Genomic DNA, 19370 nt, shown 5'->3' on the forward strand with positions numbered 1-19370 from the left:
TGGCCGTGCCTGTTATTACAAATATTTTCCGCTCCATCGGTCCAGTTTCCTTGGAATTTACATAATATTTTGGGACTTTTGAAAGCCAGTCTGCGGTTCAAGATAATCCCGAGTTTCGTTTCTACGTGGACTTCCATGGGAACAGAAGCGCGTAAAAATATTCGAAAAATCTCGGTTATCGAGGTGCCTAATTTTGAAAAATTCCAAACTTCGCGAATCTTTCCGCTGTGATTCGAAATATCGCTCGATAAGGATAAAATATTCGAACTTTGTCAGAGTTTCCATGAAATATTGCGATCTTCAAGGGATAAACTTTAGATTAGCATAATTTCCAGCGATAGTTTTCGCGAAAACGATTAATCGTGCGAACGCGAACAATCGAACTTGACGAAACAAAATTGCCCGCCGATCGTCCTAATCGAATAGTCAGTGGAATAGCTCCGAACGAACCGGAAAAGCGTTTCGCCTCGACGATTCTTCCGGCTAGACAGCCGATAGATAAAAAGCATCGTTTACTGCAAAGACTATTTATTTATCTTTTTTTCCTGAGACGAAGTAACGCAAACGATTGCGGCGTCGTGGATGTCGCGAGGTTCGTCAAAAGCGATACACGAACCATCTTCTTTTTTCCTATTGATATCGGCAGGAGCAACGCGTGCCGAGACGGTTTTTACTGGCAAAATCAAAGGTCATGGCAGCGCGTATTTCCTGCAATAAAAATCCCTCCTTTCTATCTTACTCTTCTCGTCTCGTGAATTTATTTATCTGCTGGAAAACGTGAAGAATTTCGCAAACGGGTTAGACAAAAATCATCTGGATTGCGAAATCCATTGTCAGAGACTATTAATTTTTTCCTCGTTTCATTAGAGCCCGCTTGCGAAACAGTGTTGTACGATCGAAGATAATGGCGTCGAATTAACCAGGATTTCGCTGTTGGATACCGATTTGTAATCGTCCAACGATCGTAACGGACGAGCTTGAGGAACGGACCTTTCGTTTTTTAGTTTTACCACGAATTTATCGTGTGAAAAATCTCTCGCTACGAAAGCACGATCCATCAACTGGGATCAAGCGTGTGTGACTATTAGGAAATACAATTAGGTAAATTTATTCTGGGAACCGGTGGAAAATCTGCATGTAAAACTGGTCGATTTTGTTCCTGGTACTTGGCGTTATTTTAAGAACATTTTTCGAAATATCGAGGCCTCGTTGAATACTCGCGAAAACAAAATCTTCGACGAGAGTGGAAGAAAACTGACGGTCGAATTATCAGTGTGAGTTTTAGTAAAATTCCAATGTCCGCTTGGCGCTTGATAAAAATAGTGTCGGCTGGCTGAGAGATGTCGGAATCGTCGTTTGCATCTGTCTGATGCATTTTATTCTGATGTGAAATGTCCGTGTCTAGATTGGCCTACGCGGCTGTAGCCAGTTTAAGCTGCTTCCGATAATCTTTTTCTTTTTTTTTTTCTTATTGGATAAGCAGCAGTTTGTTGGTTTTTGCTCGACGGTGAATCTTCGAAAAATGAAACCGACCGGATTATCCGCTAAATATAAAATATAGATAAATATAGAATAGATAGAAGATACAGCGAATTATTTAAAAAATCAAAATGTCGTGGATTTTACAGAAAGCAAAATTATTCTCTTAGAGTTCAGTCAAATTTTATCGAGAAGGATAATAATTTCCAAGGCTTTCTAATATTGTTTGCGTTAACGAGAAGAATTCTCCTCTATCTTGCAATTTTTTACATTTCCCGCTCTACGATATCAATACGACGTTCTAATTCCGAGAAAAATATATTATACATTCAAGAAAAAATTCCACGCGAAAGAAGGAATTTATAATATTTTTTGATCGATTTTGAATTCGAGAAAAATGCGAGCGTTAAGGGATCTACGACAGAGCCGATACGCGAACTAGTTATAATGATACATATTTTATGATCTAAGATTAGGATCGATTCTCGATCAGATATACCTAGTTACGTGAAAGATGGAGGTCGCGATTTAATCTTGTCACGTATGCAATTGACGCGCGTTGCTCGACGATTTCGAGTTAATCGCGTCACAAGAATCGCCTCAAGGAGATCTTTCGATTCTCATGCGACACTCACACGCACCATTTCCAGATCTTGTTTATTAACCGTCAACTGGCTTTAGAGAGCGCGATGCATAATTAATTTATGGTAAATCGACGATAACGAACTGACCGAGTGGCGTCGACTATTGATCGTGATACTCGCGAGACCGTGTAAAATGCAACAGGTGAACGAGCATCCGCCGACTAGAAAAGGGTCGATTTTACCTCGCCATTCGTTGGAAACTCGGCGTTCCCTTCGCTTCGTTAAACACGCTTTATTACGCTAATCGTTTTATGTTTGCTGCTAAATTGTAATCTAACAGATTATTATTGTTATTATTATCGTTATCGTCGTTGTTGTTATTTGTTTATTAAGACAGGATTTTACATTGTAATGTTCTTTTAATTTACCGAGCACGAAGATTACGACGAATTACGATGACTGTGTCGGATAACATACGCGAAAGGAAGAAACCAGATGGGAAGAAGGAGGAAACAAAGGCAAGGGATCGAAAGAACAAGAGATTGGAGGAGACGATAGAGGAAGGAAGAGGGGAAAATAAGGAAAAGAGGAGGATGAAACGATATGGAAAAAGGGGAGGGAAAGTGAAGAGATAAAATTATGAAATAAGAGAGCAAAGGAATCTGAACGGAAGGTGTGGAAGGTAAAAGGAGAAAGGAATGAGCGAATAAAGGAAGCAAAGGAAGATAGAATGCGACAAGGAAGGAAAGAAAGGATGGAAGAAAAGCGAAGGAAAAAAGAGAAGAGAAAGAAAAAGAGGAGGATGAAAAGATACGGAAAAAGGGGAGGGAAAGTGAAGAGATAAAATTATGAAATAAGAAAGCAGAGGAATCTGAACAGTAGGTGCGGAAGGTAAAAGGAGAAAGGAATGAGCGAAGCAAAGGAAGATAGAGTGGGACAAGGAAGAGAAGAAAGTATGGAAGAAAAGCGAAGGAAGAAAGAGGAGAGAAAGCAGAGAACGAGAGGAAAATAAGGAAAAGAGAAAAATGAAACGATATGGAAAAAGGGGAGGCAAAGTGAAGAGATAAAATTATGAAATAAGAGAGCAAAGGAATCTGGACAATAGGTGCGGAAGGTAAAAGAAGAAAGGAATGAGCGAATAAAGGAAGCAAAGGAAGGTAGGGCGGGATAAGGAAGGGAAGAAAGGATGGGAGAAAAGCGAAGGAAAAAAGGGAAGAAAAAGAAAAGAATGAGAGGAAAGGAAACATTAGTAGCTACCTTTACTACTTACCTTTATTACAACCTTTATCGCAAGGTTCACGACCCGATGCTCGTCTATATAAAACTTTTATATCCAACCTCTTAATGAGTGTAACTCTCGTATCGTCCAGAACAATCGTTCTCTTAGGACGATTTAAAAAAAGTGCACCGTCGTATTGTGTTCTCTTATCAGTTATCAGCCATTCATTTCCATTGTACAGTTCATGATAGGAGGGGTCAACAGCGACATCGATTCCAGTGCTGACGAGCGCGTCGCCCCTGGTGTCGCAATTCGACTTTCGACGGCTAATCGAATGTCTCTTGTGGCCGGTGAAACGCAGCGAGCATCGCGTGCACACTCTGGGCGGTTACCGAACCCCAAGGCGACCATTTCGAACAACTGCTGGCTCCAAGGACTTGGCCCTTACCGAGAAAATCTCGTGTCGACACGGTGCACCGGATACGCTCCAACGTCGATCATTCGGATTTCCGATTTATCGAACTTAACGAGGCCCTTGCTGGATATTATGTACTCGTCAGTGCTAATGTAACAACTGTCCTGTTACGTTCGTTCGCGGCGAAACGCTTCGCATTCTGTCTCATGTTCCACTATGTGTTTTATTTTATTTATGCAACGAAGAATGAAAAGTCCGCGCTGTTGCTCGATTGTCGTGCAAATACTTCCACTTGCTTATTTTCTATCATATTCTATCATCCGCTTCGTATCCTTCGAAATTTCTACGGAAGCTTACGAACTGCTCACTTGTATACTTACTCGTGTATAGTTTTATTTTAAAAGACCGGTCGATGTACTTATTCACTCTGGCCCGTTCAACCTCGTTGTTAGTCCTTCCCAGCAATCTGTATAAATCGTAATTTGAAAGATAGTGAGAATTATCGGTAATGCAAGGACGACGTTGAAAATATCCATATATTCGCACTCGTTTTCGTCGTTGAGAGTAAATTAAGAGGCATAGTTCTCCGATGTTGCGGATACCAGGGTATATCAAGCAGCGTAATTTCGAAGCCGCAGACTATCCACGCGTGAGTCCATAATTGCAGAATCGATGCGCCACGGCTTGCTATAAATAAGAGCGAATATGTAAAATCGCTGGCATAATAACTGATAAGGTTAATTGAATATTGATAGTCTGGCTACGAATGGCCACCGGCGAGGTGGCCAGATTTTTTCATCCAACAATCGACCACTTGGATGTATAAGAGTAAACATCGCGCCGATATTAATATTATTATTGCAGATGTGTAATCATCGGGGCGAACGCTATTACGCACTATCGTCATTATCACCATTATGGGATTATTTTCCAGACCGGGTAGCCTGTTATTTTCAACGACGGTGGTGCGCGCACCGTTGCCTCGCAGGAAGCTTGCGATTTTATGCACCGGGGAATTATTGAATTATTAGCGTCTTGTTAATAACCTCGTCGGCTTGTAACGCGCCACAATCATTCGTCTGGACGTAATGACCGGGGCCGCCTTCTAAACTGTTGCATCCGCGGCGAAACGTGACCGAATGGAATATTAAAACTCATCCGCGATTTCGTTCATCGTCTCACGATATTCCAACTAGAGTTTTCGTTCGATGACACAGCGAAAGGCAAGACGAATTTTAGACTCGTGGTACAGCAGAGTACGATGCATATTGAACGAATTAATTGCTGGTAATAATTAGGAAGATCAGGAAAAGTCTACAATACTTTATTCAGACGCAAAATACGTTTAAGCTATTGGTACTGCGAAATATGATTTAGCTCAATTTAGCTACAAGGAATTTTCAATGTTTTCTTGTCTTCTTCGCGCAAGATACGGATCTTCTTATCGATTCGATTTTTATTCTTCGATAAAGATTACTATAAATTTGCAGAGTGTGTACGTAGATGTGTCTATGCTAGAAGGAATTAATTGGTTGGAAGAAAAGCAAAATTAGGAAAAATCGGTAATACGAGAAAGTGTGGATTCTTTTTACACAAATTAATTGTATGATATTACAGCTTCACTAATATCATAACGCGCTTCTGTATATATCGGGATACGAGGTGCGAGATTATAATTCTTTCGTGAGTTACTGGAAGCGGTGAATGCCAGACATGGAATTCGATCAAGGATCACGATGGCGAGTCTCGTGGCCATTGTCTCAGGTCCTTACCCCTTTGAAGGTAGGGCTGCGCCCATATGCACCACGCCCTCGTTGCGTTTTTTGCGGTTTAATTAGGGGTATGAAACGGAATTACCAGAACCACACCTCCGTTAGTCCCTCCACCGTCACCTCGGTTTCATCTACCGACGCTTACAGGTAAGATCGTTGGGCCAGGCAATCGTCGAATAGAAAAGTCCCGCTTTTCTTCGTGCTGTCTTCCAAGTAATAAAAAGGATACTGAAAGAAAGCAAACTCAGATCGCTCGATAAATAACATACATCCTTTTCCATTGAACTTCGATCTTATCCACAAATTTTTCCAAGTTTTCCAAATCCTTCGATTGATACAAAAGAAGTTAAAAAAGCCAGCCTCGAATTTTTCACCTTCCAAAAACGTTATTTCCACGATAAGAATAGTTCGAAGAAAAGAATATTAATAGTGGAAACGTTAATATACACAGAAAAGAAAAGACTGGTCACGTGAACATTGTACGTTTCGATGGGTCTGTTTGATGCAGGGGCGGCTTCATTTGTCAGGTCCGAATAAATTCCGTGCGCGTCAGTTGTTTCGTGCCGTCGGCAACGGTGTTGGCGGTTCCTGAAACCCGTGCACGCTCGCTCGGTAATTATATTCTGCAAAACTGCGAACCCTTGGCGCGCGGCGAGGGTTGCCGCCCCGCAGACGCCACCCCCTGTCGCGGCCGGAAGTGACGCACATCTATCTTGTCCCTGCGTTTCTGCCCTGCACTTCCGTCTTAAGACGTAGCTAGCAAGGGAAGCTTCCCTTCGTTCCACGATCTTCTTTCCTTCTGGCACATTTCGCCGAGATGAGAATTCAGCATGAAGGGTTAACTTCTGTCGTAAAATTATTGGATATTGAATAACAGGCTGTTTTTCGGGCTAAGAACACCACCTGGAAAATTCTATTCTCTCGATGAAGGAACCTTTACCTTCTTCGTTATTAAAATTATCGAACGTAAGGAAATCGTTCTGCGTGTAACGGGTCTCCTTAGAAAAAATTGGAGTTTCGTTTTCGTTGGAGGTTTTCTTTCGTGGTTGGTCTTCTTACCTTTCGACAGGTTTCGATATTAAAAAAAATTTTTACCTCCTTCGTTATGGAAGTCATTGAACATAGGAGATTGTTTTACATGCGACACAGTTTCCTTAGAAAATTATAGTTTTATTTCTATCGAAATTTAGAATTTATTTCTATCGAATAAGGATCAGTTTCTAAATTACAAGAACGTAAGACAGTACACTTAAAGTGCTCGTCTCGCGAATATCTCTATCGAATTGTATTCTCTTTCAGGGATTTTGAATTTCTTTTACGAAAGGCATCGTAACGTTCGTATTTTCTGAAGCCTCGAATTCGCTCTAAAAATGATCCTACGAATGGCGCTAGCCTGTCGTATGCAAATTTTACAGGACGTTTCATCTTCGCCAATCTGATAAATTAACAGCCAAAGGCGGATATCTTGGACGAACGATTTAATTACAGGATAACGATGGAGCTCGCCTTTGCTCTGGTTTATCCTGGAACGTGTAACCGATAATCGGTTTGTAAAGGCTCGGCAAGTGGTTAAGGGCGCGATTGGCTATTGGTTTGCCGCTAATTACTCGGGCATTTTGGGAAAAGATTGGAAGAGGCGGCGGTGGTGGACGCGCGACGCCTCTCCAACGAAATAGGCCGCCTCGCGTTTTATTTGCTCGCGGTGTTTTCCAGCGGACGATTCAATTAGGCGGTCGATAAAATCGTGTCCAGTTTTGCAGGAAAAAGGAAGACGCGGAGGGCACGGTAATTGGGCAAAACGCACGTACGCCGAATTTCGGCAGCTAATGGAGATTTATTATGGCTCCTGTACCCATAGTCCCTCTCTCCCTTTCTCGGGGCTGCAGCTGCGCCCGAAAAAGACTTTCACGCTGGCCGCGTTTCATTTTTGCCCGCTTCTGGCCGCAACACGTTGTTACGCCTCGCGCGGAATTTACAACAATAGGACAGGTGGAAGGATTATAGCGCGACACCGCGTCTAGAACCTCTCGATTCTTTGCTCGAAGGTTCGTTGCTCGTTCGGTATCTTAGATTGATTCTACGAATTCGTAATCGAAGTGAAATCGCAGTCTCGCGATACCTTTGCTGCTTGCATCATAGAAAAAGGCCACTTTGATAACCTTTTTCTGGACGCACGCAGCGGATTAACATTTTTATTATATCTGTCCTTTATTTTTTATCTGAAAATAGGCTACGGTGTTTAGAACTTGTGATCTAATTGGGATGGATATTTAGGAATTGGAACTCGAGAGTCGTCCTTTTGAAACTTTACCTCCTCACTTCGTTGAAGAATGTCACTTTTGTAGCTTCTTTTTTATCACGAAAAGAACCTCTTGACTTTTATTCCATCAATTTCAGTCCACGTCGAATCTCCGGACGTTTTCAATTAGTTCCACGCGAGTGTGGCATGAGAGTTTCTCATTGAATCGAAATCAAAGTTTGAAAATCCGGTCGTAAAGATAGCCCTGCCTCCGAAATTTTGCTCACTAGATTCATAGAGAAATGTTTTAATAGCTTTTTTATTACCAAAATTTATAATCTCGCGCACAGTAAATTTCTCCATTAAACTCGAGTATCTTTGAGAAGATTAATAAAGAAAGAGAGAGAGAGAAAAAATGAGGCGAACGATCTGAAAACTAATCTCGAGGTAACGATAAAGGACAGGGTTAAACGTGGAAGTTGAAGTGGAAGTCGAAACGACCATGAGAGGGGGCAGTCGTAAAATGGACAAAGACACGGCCAATTAGGGACGAAGTGAGCGTGCAGAGGATAGTTATTTAAATAATTGACAATGTTTACGAACCGCCGGGGTCACGGTAAAACCAGAGGAATCGAATTAAACGGCTACGTATGGTGAATAATTAATCGAAAGACGGTTACTTAAACTCTGACCGAGCAGAGGGACAGGCCCCCTCTCGTTATCATCCGTTATCGTTCGTACAGATCCATTCCTCGCGACCAGTCATTTTAGACGAAACATCCTTATCGATGTATTCATTGACGAGTGAAAAAAATGGTGCAATCCCCTGGAAAAAATTATCGTCTCGAAACGATACGAGTGTCGTTCGATTGGAACGATCCGGATCCAAAAAGTCGAATAGTATTCAACGCGCTTCTTCCCTTGTTCTGTCTGCTCCAACTTTTCCGTAATTAACCGCGCATATACGTTTTATATGCAGTAGCTCGGCAGAATGTTCTTAGATACTTGTCACTGAAAGATTTTACGTACGCGTGACTTTTACGTAGCTACGTGTCGTATAAAATTATTTTCCAATTTTATTGGCACTGTAACGAAACCTTCAGAATTCTCTTTCGAATAGAATTCGACAGGCTAAATTTACCGGAGAGGAAGAATTATAAAATGTTTGGTGAACGTAATGCTGAGCCCTAATTTTCGATCGAATCGATTGCTGAGAGGTTTCAAAAATTAGAACGTCGGAGAAACTGACGATAAAACATTGAGAAAACGAGCGTAATATAAATAAAGGAGAAGTAGGGTCGTCAGATCTGGCGATGTGATCATCAACACGAAAAATACAGCAAATCAACGTTCCACCAGGGAAAATGATGGAAACACTGCTATCTCTTCTATATTTATTTTATAAATTTCTTAAAACGAAGACTTCTGACAGATTAATCCGGTACTTTTGAAACTTCCAACGTAAAAAAAGAAGAAGAAGAAAAAAAAGAAAAGCTGTGTACGTTCGTAATGAACACGAACTCCACTTCGATCGAGAGTTCTCCGTGTATTTCCAAGTTTCTTTACCCTGGATTCTCTGTTTGAAAGCGTCTCTGTCCATCTTGAAAGGTGGCCGGGAGAGGAGAGGAGCGAAGAGACACAGAGTGGCGAACTGAAATGAGGAAAAGGGCAATCCTCCTCCCTTCTTCTCTCCGTCTAATGGTTTAGGAGTCGTTCCGGACATTAGCTTCTGCGTGCGGAGAGAACCTCTTCTTCTTCTTCTTCTTCTTCCACTTCTTCTTCTTCTTCTTCATCTTCGTCGTTGTCGTCGTCGTCGTCGTCGTGTTCGTCTTCTTGTTCTTGTTTCCTCCCCGGGTTCGCCGTTGCTCCTCCACCTTCTTCGCGTTCAGAAGCTCTCTCCCTGGCTGCCCTTTGAAAAATGACCCGCGTCCTCCCCGAGAAATAAGAGTGTCATCATCATTAGCCCGCCGAGTTACACGACGGTCCGTATACGCACACGGAAACACGCGTGTCCGAGGCTCACCGCGAGCTATTAGCTCCTTACGAAACTTTTGTCGGTTTCCAGGCTATACTGGGTGTTTCTGCTTTCGATCACCGACTGTAGGAACCAAATAGACGCCGGTTGTCACTGTCAGATCGATAGTTTGCTCTCGCTCGCTGCCAATATACTCCGACACTCGTACAAATCTTTCACGAGTATATTATTCTGCGTATTTGAAATTGCAGGAGCGAACATTTTCATCGCACATAGTCCAACAGCTTCGTATCTAATAACTGGCGCAATCTCGATCGTCGTTGAAAATTCCATTGCTACACGAACGCATAATCTTCAGCGAATTAACTGAATATTCTCTGGAGAAAGATTTTCGTATCAAAGATCTGCGTATTTTAATCTCGCGATGTTTGTAACGCCAAGCATGTACTCTAATTAGACGTTGGAAAAATAAAATCATCCGCACGAATATATATCAGAAAATCATGAAAGATAGACATTTTCTGCTTGGTTTGCTGCTGTACGTTTTATTTTTGCCATTAAGAATTGATAGATTCTTATTCGGACGAATGAGGAATTTTATAAAAATTTCGTAGATACGCAGATGAAATCATTCGTTTAATTAGCAGTAGTTTTGATATAAATTATATATCTGTAGTTGGTTTTAATGAGTGTTTTGTGGAATTTTGCCTCTCGGCGATACGAGGAGAGAAGAGTAGACTGGATGATATAGGAGTCGTGTCTCGAATTTGTCGATAAGCCGGAGATATATCGTGCTGGATGACGCAAACGTGAATTATTGAGCTCCAAAGTGCAAAAGTGAACTCGCGGCGAATTTAATCTTGCACTTTGAAGCGGGCCCCGATAAATTGCAATCGGCCACAGGTACGTTGACACGCGGTCGTCGCGGACCCGCAGCCTCGTCTGATTAGCAGAATACCGAAATCAATTCGTTATAGTCGTAGATATTTTTAATCGTACAATTACAAGACATTCTCAAAAAACTTGAGGTTTAGAAAAGTATGAGTAACCTACGAGAGTATTTTTCATTTCGGCATTTCTCGCATTCATCGTTCAGCTCGAAACACGATAAAACGAATATCGAAGTAGCAATAAGAATATTTTTGATTGTAAGATGATGAGATTCACAGGTAGAAAGGTTAGAAAATTTCTGGCAGTGCTTCGAGATGAAGAAATCCGTGTTAATTATAGTAACGTAACAGAATTCTTCTGCATAGATCGTGCGAGAGTCAATGGAAGTAGCGAGGAGAGAGACGTCGACGTAAAAATTTCTCTGCGAATAACCCGAGGACGAATATCTGTACGGTAGATTGCTGTTATTTTATTTGATTATCGAAAGTCCAGGAAACCGGTCGAAATTCAGACGGTAGTGGCGTAGCGTGAAGGTGATTTATGAAAAAGCTGTGACGACGAGCGTGGGCCCTCTTCCATCCGACGAAAATTGCGGCCTAATATCCTCGAGCTCGTCCGATTCGCCTCGATGCCTGCAATTATTGCGCGTACATACACACACACATGCATATAGGGTGTTGATCAAAGTTCTAAATTTTTCATTCCACGTTTATTCGGAAAATATTCACACCTTTCTACTTTCCAAGCATCGTCTCTCGTTCGTCAAAAATTTCACTAATAAACGGAGATTGCAAGTTTTAAATCTTATTGCAAGACGAAATAATATGAAACATAATTAATATATATGAAATGACGTATAAAATATTTAGCATAAAGTAAAATTGAAGTTACGGGATTGAATGAAACGAAGGGAACTGAATTTCCAATCAATTTCGAATCTCTGGTAATTGTAAAGAAATCGATCTCAAATATTTGATTAATCGCACGGTGAATAAAGTATTATATACTACGTAGCTGTACTTAAACATTATCGATCAATAATTTAACACGAGGCAGGCATAATTCACCATGAAGGACAAAAATCCCGTCGTTTCGGTAATAAAAAAGCTTTTTATGGCTCGCGCTAAAGGCACATCGCCCGATAAAGCGTGTCCAGTTTTTACCAACACCCCGTATATGCTCGCGATATTTGTTTCTTTTTTTCGTAGCGGGCAACAATGGCACGAATTCGCGCGTGGCGGAAGCGCCGTTATAATTTTCGGGCGTGAAAAGATTTCGTGCTGGCCCACGAATCGAGGCCCGATCCTCGTTCGACTGGCTCATTATCCTTTCGCCGACGCGATGTTTGCTCGACCGCTTTGTCCACTGCTTCCTGTTCCGCTCGTTTCGACTTTTACGTAACGTCCTCTCGTCCACTCTCCGATTTCCCCGCAAACCGAATTACGGACCTCGTAAACCATAAAACTGTGAATTATCTTACTCTCGTAAATATCTTGATCTTGAGGGGGGAAAAAAGGAACAGGAGCTTTGGAGTCTCTCAGCGTGGAATTTCTGGGAATAAAAATTATCAGGAAATTTATAGGTTGAAATATCGAGGGATTCGAAGATTGAAAGTTTCAAAGATCCTGACATTGACAAGTCCAAAGATGGAATGCTGGAGGAATTGTAAGATGTAAACATGGAATACTTGAAAGATTGTAATATCCAGAGATTCAAAGATGGAGAAAGAAATTTTAAGATGCGAGGATTCGAAGCTGCAGTAACTCGAAGGTGCAGACATTGGAACTTTCCACAGTCCAAAGATTCCAAGTTTCGTAAATTCGGAGTTTGGTGAATCGCGAATCCCAAGCTTCACGATCGAAAGGTTCGAATGGAAAAATGCCCTCGAAAGTCTTTCTCTTCTGAAATTCATCCTGACTCACCTGATAAAAAAAAAAAAAAAAAGAAAAAACCTCGAAAGAATCCAACGGACACAGAAAAGCGGTGGGGTAGCCAGAAAATAGAAATAGAACAAGAAGCTGGTCGGAACGAAATTCCAAGAGAAAGAGAGAAACGCGGTGAGAGACAGGACGACGCAGAAGGGGCCATCGGACGAGAGAAAGAGACACCGCGGAACGATCGACGAACGGGCATTGTGTCGGCATTTCTACGACTAGTCGACGAGGTTTGACGAGAGATTGATGCTCGGACCTGGTCTCAAGGCGAATCCGCGCGCGTGCTAGTCAATCGGAACGAGTATCCTCTCGAAGCGAGTCGAACGAAGATGAGAAGAGTTTCTGGGCCCTTGGTCCCCTTCTTCTTCCTCTTCTTCTCTCCGTTTCACTATCCTTCTCTCTCGTCATCCGCGATGCCTTTAGCTCGCCGGAGGACTACCGAGAGACGAAGCAGAGGACGAAGAGGAAGACGAAGAAGAAAGGGCAGACCGCTTCTGCTCGTCTAACCGTGGCAAAAAGGGAGAAGGCGAGGCATCGCGGGGACAAAAGGCACCGCCGCGGAATTTTGAGCGTCGGCTTCAGCTTCTCTTCGGCCGCCACGGCCACCCCACCTCCGTTCTTTAACGGGGACTCTCGCGAGGGACCCCTCACGTAAAAACAGAAAATATTTTCCCGCCGGGACCGCGGGTGGACGGCACCGTTTGACCGGACGCGATTTCCGTTCTGGCTGGTCGGCCAGACGGCTGCCTTTGCCGACGTCTTTTGCTGCAGAGGGTTGACCTACCCTGTTACGCGTCTCGCCAATTTCCAGCGTTCATCTTTTGCTTCATCCGAACAGTTTGATTCAGGGAGAAACAGGCGTCGCATCGGCGAACCTACGATGTTGGTGTTCTTGTTGGATCTTCTTGGATTTTTTCCGAAGCGTAGCGTTTCTGCGATCTGGAAACGACGTGTCTGCTTCAACCGTATCGCCTTTGAAGTGGTCCTAGCTTGAAGTATTTCAGCACGAAGTGTCCCGTTCTAGAAATCTTCTAATTTGAAGTACTCCGATGCAAATACATTGCCATACGTAGGATATCGATATTTCGTCTAATTTGGAGTACAAAAATACGGATTTTTCAAGATCGCCGATGCTTCCTGTGTGAAAGTTAATGCAACGCAAGTTCGTTTTTAATCGGAAAAGGAGAGTTCCCGAATATTTTTCATTACAATTCTTCGAGTTCGTGAGATATCTCTTGCGGAGGTGGATACGAATCGAGTACCATTTTTAGACAAAGAAAAAGAAAAGGAGAAAGAGAGAAACAAAGGAGGAATATTGGTCAGAGCGAGGAAAGAGAATGGACAAATTATATCAGTTGTCCGATCTAGGTTCGCGAATTCGAGAGGAAAAGCCGCAGTCGTTTATGCCATAGGGGATGCCATTAATCCACGGATTCTCCCCTAAATCTCTGGCTGCGTGCTCCGGGGGACGCGTTTCCAACCCGGGGAATTTCTGGAAAAGGATTCCGAAGGTTCGGAGCGGACAGAAGGGGGACACTTCTTCCGGAAACCGGAACTCGGCGCGACTTAAAGACGCTTGCACGGTGGAAAAATCGCACGATGAACGCCCCGATATAGCCTTCTTTTTTCTTTTTACAGTCAAACACGAAACAATCCCGTTTTTAGGCGTTTCCTGGGTTCTACAGGTTTTCTACTACTATCCTGATTGTTAAAGAAAAAAGAAATAGTTATTACACGATTATCAAACTTGCGGCATTTTTTGAGAACTTTATTCTTCGTTCGTTTCATCTCTGGTCATTTAGCCACGTTTGCTTGGCTTGCGTTAAGCACGATGAATAAAGCGATTGTTCTTCTTTTTTACATTTATCGCAACATGTAAAATTGACACAAACGACGAATGAAAGTTAACTGAGCATTTTGTAACTTTTGATAAAGTTCTTTTCAAAAATGTCGTGCGTATTATTTAGCCATTGCATCGAAATTAATTAGAGCAGTAAAAATAGAATAAATCGGGCCACGAAGGATCAACAGCGAGTTAGAATTTTTCTAAAATAGAAACTTTCTATATTCGCTTTGTAATAATATGCTACGTCTCATGTTGCGTTACTCGAATCGACTGAACGCACCTTTTTACCGTAAATTAACGTCCATTTCACGGATGCAACGCATCGAAGCGCGTAATTTTTGCAAGTGTATATCATCCACTCTACAAACGAGTGATTAAACAGTCGCTTTTTCCTCGTTTCCTTTTTCTCGCAATAAGTGTCGCGGTGAAATCGCATGTTGCATCGTACACACGCAAATAACTCGGCTCGCCGATATTATAGACCTGCTCTCGTTTATTTTCACATCTTCGACCACCTTTTACCGCTACCTTCCATTCCAAGCCTGCGATCCGATGTCACAGATCTCGGCGCAGACGTCGCTGGATCGTAACGACGATCGTCCGCCGATAGGTCAGCTAATGGCAACAAATCGGCGATTCTTTAATTGCCTCCACCTGTTTTTTCTAGATCCTGGTTACACGCGATCATAGACACAGCAGTTACGAGTTAGGTTATTAATTGCGGATATTAATTGCGAAACATTTGCATTGCCAAATGTAGGGCCCTACGATTGTAGATATTGGGTTGGCAATTAAATGATTACGGATTTTGTCATCAGGTGGTAATGATAAAATCCGCAATCACTTAGTTGCCAACCCAAGAGATGGATGAACTTTGGCAAGTTGTCATTTCTGTTGGATTATTCAGAATCTGTTCGTAATGTATCGTGTAAATAAATATCATCTGTTTGATAAATTTCTCAATTTTTGTTAATGTAAGAATTTACAGAAAGTTAGACGAATGGAAGAAAGAACGATGAAGGTAGAATTTGAAACGAAATTTTGAAACCGGTCGATTGACCAGGTCTGCTAAGATTAGCGTTAATAAATGAAACTTTCTTACTGGTTTTTCATCTAGGTATACACCAGGCTCGACGTAATCTGCTTGAGAAATGACATCTTTTCTACCGATCGCTTCTCTTTTCTTCCTCGACAATTACATGTCAAGTTCGATTCGTCGTAAATAATCTTCTTTTCGACTAAGCTTCCTGCAGGTGTATCGCGCAGCGCAATTTAACAGGGGAAACCCCACTATCGCGGATTCATATTTTTCTAAACATAATCGAGAACGTGGAATGGGAAAGTTCCATAAATAGTACAAGTCGATTCATTCGCCACGTGAAACGAATTCCTAACTTAGATTCCACTAAACTCTCTTCCATTCTATCATATTCCATGTGACTTTTGCACGCGTTCACAAAACATCGAAATTTACATACGTGTACGGTGAGCATCGGTAGCGGAGATCCTTCAGAAGGAAGTTATTCACGCGTCGAATCGCGCACAACTCGTGGTCATTTTCATGCGTGTAATCTAGGATGCAAAGGAAGGTTACAAGTTGCCAATCAATCACGATTCGGCATTGAACCGGCGTTCGTAACCCCGGAGGCCAGTTTCCCGGCTCCCCTTGTCGTCTCTCCGGCTGCCAAGCCAGTTAATGACGACGTGCACCGACCACTACATAGTAGCAAAATTGCACTTAATGCACCGTCGTACCTGTCTTTAACGATCCATTACGTGAATTCGCTAGAAGTGAGAGAGAGAATGAGAGAGAGAGAGGACGCGTGAGAGGAGAAATAAAAAAAAAAACCAACGTAATAAGCGAGCAGCTGATTGATCTCGAAATACGTTCGGGACGATGCATGTACAGATTCAGGCGTTAATTACCACCGCCCAAGGGGAAAGGGGAGGTCGCAGGAGGCGGAGGAAGGGTTGAAAAGAAGCGGTCGTGATTTACGTGGCGCGATAAGCGATCTCGATCGAAGATCGAGAGGTTGCATTGCTAATGACACGTCTCGCGGTCTCTGTATTATTGGCACCAATTTCGTCTGGATTTTTGCGTCAGATAATTAGAAACCAAAGGACTTTTAAATACCGAGAATCTCTCGGTATAGAGAGCGGCGCACGTCGTTTCGGTTATTTACGATCTCTTTGGCAATTTTTTTGAATTTCACTAGAGGCGTTTCTTTGTCCTCTGGTTTTCTCGCGGATCGGTTAATCGTAAATAGCGGCTGTTCTTTGGAATTGTTGAATTTTTGTACGATTTATATCTACCGGTTTCACGTGTCGAAGGGTTTCCTCGAAAATTTGTCGCATTTAACGAGACGATTCTTTCCAATGTCTCTTCTGTTCTGGAATCAGAGAATTTTCTCACGTGAAAATATCACTCGTGGTAGTTAGAGAGCGAACGCTTGTATAAGATAATATTATTCTTCGAAAGATGGAAGGAATTTCCGAGAAACGATCTTTGACGATGTTTTCAATTTAATAACGCGATTCTTCGTTTCTTAATTCCATTGTGTGTACGGGTTTGATACAGTATGTTTTAAAGGTTCTTCAATACAATTCATACGTTACGGCGTAATATAGTACTGTTTTCGTTTTGTAGTGGTAGAATCTGTTCGTGTCGCGATATGGAACGCGAGTTCCACGAATTTGCACACAGTTACATAAAAAAAAAAAGAAAAAAAAAGAAAAGACAGTGTCATTCATCTACGCAGCACTCGATGGGTTAATGGTAATGCAAAGCAACCAGGGGTCAACTGGTTCACGTCAGTCAGGTGTACTGTTGTATCATCTTGAACAGCGCTTGGTGTTGAGTGCCTGCTGATCACGTGCTGTAGAATACTAGAGTGGGTCGAGGAGGTCGAGGTTGTCCAATGATGCTACTAGCTGTGCTCTGTTCTCGCGCATAATACTCTGAAATATTAACACGTTGCTTTTGTAAAAATTGCAAAATGTTTCGTCGTCTTTTATTTTTCCTTAGTCAGTCTCGTTATATCTTTTGAGCGCGAGGATCAATACTTGAGACTCTCAGAAAACACGTTGATAAACTGCATAAATTAAAACGTAGAGAAAAATGACAATTACAAATACCATTTTTTTGTAATTTATCATGGAATTTGCGATTAATTATTTACGGAATGCGCTATCTCTTTTGGATAAATAACTTCGTGAAAATAAATTATTTGTTTTTCAAGATGTTCAGTAATATTTGTGCATGTGATTGAAGAATAGAAAATTTCATAAAAAGCGGAGTTGAGTCGTTTGGCTTCTAAGAAACTCGTTTAAGAGCCAATTGTGTTTCCCTTTACGAATTAATATTTTTTGAATTTTCACGATTTTGTAAAGTTTAACATGTAGAAATTGAAATTCTTAGTGTTACTGTACTTCTAAGAAATAAAGAATTATTCTTAGATGGCTTTCTCGGATTGCGCTGCAATTAAAAATACTTTTATGTCCTGCGGTAGAAAGTCTATCGTCATCTTGTAGAATTTTTTATTTTTCTCGAAATTTCGCATCGATGATCTGCCGCCATCGATGTCGCAATTTTACGCCGATAGTCAGATGTTGAGGTTGGTTAACGCTTGTTGCTGCAATCGCGGTGCATTTTAACGACAGAGAAAGCAGGCCGGTTGATTAAATTCGGGGTCAGTCTGCGCCTTTGGAACAAAGGTTGCAAGATCGCTTACACGGGATTGTATACAAATGCAGTAACGTAATCAGTGTCATAAATACATTCTCGCCTCGTCTGTTGCTAGAAAAGTTTCACGAGGATCTCCGTGAGATGAACTGCAGTTATTGCTTTCAAGCCTATTTCAGTTATTCATTAGAGTCGTTCCAAGTATACTTTGATCTCCTCTGCCTCTCCTCCTTTACGGTTTACGATATTTTAGCGTCAATTTTTAATGCCACCCGAACATACAAAATTTTCAATTCTCAAAATATTTCGAACTATCGTAGAAACGATGGTCGATTATATTTTCTCTTCTTCCGTCGATGCTTTGTGGTCGAAGAAACTGTACTGTTGATTTTCAGATACGTTGGAATATAAAAATTGTTGTATATTAAAATAATATCACAGAACGTTTATCGATTATAGATAGACGTAGAATATTTTTCGCTATTTAGCTCACTGTGAATTCTTTTTGTGAAATTTCGTCAAACGCTGGGTTCCTTAAGAAAGTGTCTACAAGAATTTTATGCGATACATTTTCGAACACGGCCGAGAAATTACCACCACACGATGCGGAAGAATTCGGTTTACCCCCAAGAATCTCTGCAGTTGGCCACCCTTATCCTCGGTGGATAATGCAGGGAGGAACGTGGTCCGTTTACCAACCCCTAGAATAGGGGTTGAAGAAGCGCAGTTCACCCTTCGAGCAAATAATTTCGATTATCCTGCGGAGAAATCGCGAATCTCGTTCGCGTGGTTCAGATGTCGCGAATTATCTTGAGAAAGCAATTTTCTAATTATGAAAGTATTTAAAAATCTACTTGGCTAGCAATCTACTTTCCATTGAAAGGTCAACCTTCGCGCTTTTCAAAATCTTTCGTTCGCACGAAGAAAAGGTATATCGTCTTTTGGAATCACAGACAGAAATTGTAAGCGAAAGGGAAGAAACGCGCAAATGTCGAATCTTTTTCCAAACTAAGGAACAGCGTATTAATATTGGGAAAGTTACTAAAACCATGAAAATAGTTGACAGATATTTTTAAAGTTCTCTTTTCGGCATATTTCCTCGAAAAATAATTGCGCTGAAAAAACGAACGTCGATTTTGCAAAAGTCAAGAGGGGAAACGTTTGTCTCGGTGTTTGTCCCAGTTGTGAATTTTTCTGGCTGGAGAGCTGGGCCAAACAACTTTTTTCGCTACTCACCCCACAATTCTATTGTCGTAACCAATTGTTGCCTGCAACAAGTTGCGACGGGGGAATCTTGTTTTTCCATCCCTCGACAAATTTTAAATATCATTTTA

General features: G+C 41.7%; 1 protein-coding gene and 1 long non-coding RNA gene across 2 annotated transcripts in view; both read left to right on the forward strand.

Annotated features, from left to right (window-relative positions):
• LOC126922904 (zinc finger protein rotund-like) overlaps positions 1-19370 on the forward strand; it is a 249980-nt gene that overhangs the window by 37644 nt on the left and 192966 nt on the right. The window lies entirely within an intron of this gene.
• Positions 2467-12562, forward strand: LOC126922971 (uncharacterized). Its single transcript, XR_007713010.1, has 2 exons — positions 2467-2736; positions 3169-12562. It is a non-coding gene; the product is annotated as an uncharacterized LOC126922971 (long non-coding RNA).

This window comes from Bombus affinis, chromosome 13 (assembly GCF_024516045.1).
Source record: "Bombus affinis isolate iyBomAffi1 chromosome 13, iyBomAffi1.2, whole genome shotgun sequence".
NCBI lineage: Eukaryota > Metazoa > Arthropoda > Insecta > Hymenoptera > Apidae > Bombus > Bombus affinis.